Source organism: Lagopus leucura, unplaced genomic scaffold (genome assembly GCF_019238085.1).
Source record: "Lagopus leucura isolate 7727_CA_CO unplaced genomic scaffold, USGS_WTPT01 Super-Scaffold_100015, whole genome shotgun sequence".
NCBI classification, from domain to species: domain Eukaryota; kingdom Metazoa; phylum Chordata; class Aves; order Galliformes; family Phasianidae; genus Lagopus; species Lagopus leucura.
In genome coordinates, this window is record NW_024962269.1 from 16,559,062 (window position 1) to 16,560,462 (window position 1,401).

General features: G+C 71.7%; 2 protein-coding genes across 4 annotated transcripts in view; one reads left to right on the forward strand and one right to left on the reverse strand.

The window, feature by feature from the left end:
- ANP32A (acidic nuclear phosphoprotein 32 family member A) overlaps nucleotides 1-1,401 on the reverse strand; it is an 18,337-nt gene that overhangs the window by 16,598 nt on the left and 338 nt on the right. The gene's annotated exons all lie outside the window — the stretch shown is intronic.
- Nucleotides 548-1,401, forward strand: part of LOC122182496 — a 22,433-nt gene continuing 21,579 nt past the window's right edge. Inside the window, exon 1 of the transcript XR_006179823.1 lies at nucleotides 548-666. The gene's annotated coding sequence lies outside the window, so the exon portion shown is untranslated. The remainder of the gene's footprint in view (nucleotides 667-1,401) is intronic.

The following is a 1,401-nucleotide window of genomic DNA, read 5'->3' on the forward strand; positions in this document are numbered from 1 at the left end:
GAGGAGAAAAAAAAGCGCTGTAAAAAGGTGAATCCGGAAGGGAAAGGGTGTGGGAGAGGAGCAGGCCGCGCTTTACCCTCCGCTCGTCCCGCCGCCGCGTCTCGCCGCCAGGAACCTCCGCCCGCCCGGCGACAGCGGCGACAAAATGGCAGACGGCGGCGGTCCGTCATGGAGGAGCCCCTCCGCGCCCCGGCCGCCCCCGCCGCGCCCCCTGAGGGGAGGGGAGGGCCGCGCTCCGCTATGGCGCGCCCAGACCCCCGCACAGCTCCCCCCCCAACAACCGCCACCGCCGAGCGGCTCGAGGGCTCCGAGGCGGCCCCGGCTGAGGGGAACCCCCGCCCGGCGCGGAGAGGAGCGCGGAGCAGAGCGCGGAGCGGCGGGGAGGGCCCGACCGCCCTGCTTCCTCCTCCTCCTCCTCCTCCTCCCTCAGAGCTCGGGAGGGGAAAAAAAAAAAACATGGCGCCGCGTCCTACTTGCGCTGCCCGCGCCTGGAGACGGCCCCGGGAGCGGTTCGGCAATCCGCCCGCTTTGTGCCCCCGCGCAGGGGACGCAACGAGCCCCGCGGGATGGCCGCGCCGCGTGCCCTCCTCCTCCCGGCCCAGGACTTTTTAAAGTTTAAAGAGCAGCTTCCATCCATCCATCCGCCTCCGCCCTCCTCCCCGAGAGGTACGTTCCATTCAGCCGCGCTCCCCCCCCCACCCCCCCCCCGCCCTCGGCGCGGACCCCACCGCCGCCCTCAGCCTCCGCGGCCGCAGCGAGAGGCGGGGGGCGCAGCGCTCGGGGCCGCGGGTTCGAAACCCGCCGCCGCCACCTTCGGAGCGGGGCTCGGGCTGGGGGCCGCCCGCCTCGGGGCACCCCCCGGGCGCCGACCATTTTCGTCCTGACAAAGTTTCTCGGCCGCTTTTCTCGGGGAGAGGCCGAACCGCGGCCCCGAGGTGCGGGGACGGGGGTTAAAAATAATGCTAAAAAAGAGGAAAACACGCACACACACACGCACCCGGCCCTTCTGTGCGCGCGGGGATGGAGAGGTGCGGAGCGCATTCTCTTCCTCGCAATCGTTGTTTTTATTACCGCTTCCTTCCTTCATTCCCCGCTCCCCCACCGCCACGCGAGCGCTCCCCAGAACCCTTTTCCCCTTTCCCCTGCTCAGCATCGGCAGGGAGAGAGGAGGAGAGAGAAAGGGCGCGTTCATGAGCACCACAAAGTTACAAATATGGCTCCCCAGCCTCCGCGCCCGCCCGCCGCGCACACACCCGCCGCGCTCCGGACCCCCCCAGCACGAAGCGGCCCCCCCCCCCCGGGGCGCCGGGGCCGGGCGGGCCCCCCCCCGGCCCCGCTCCGGGATCGCCCCCCAGGTGCGAGGTGCGAGGTGAGGACCCCCACCTCCCCAACCCCCCCCCC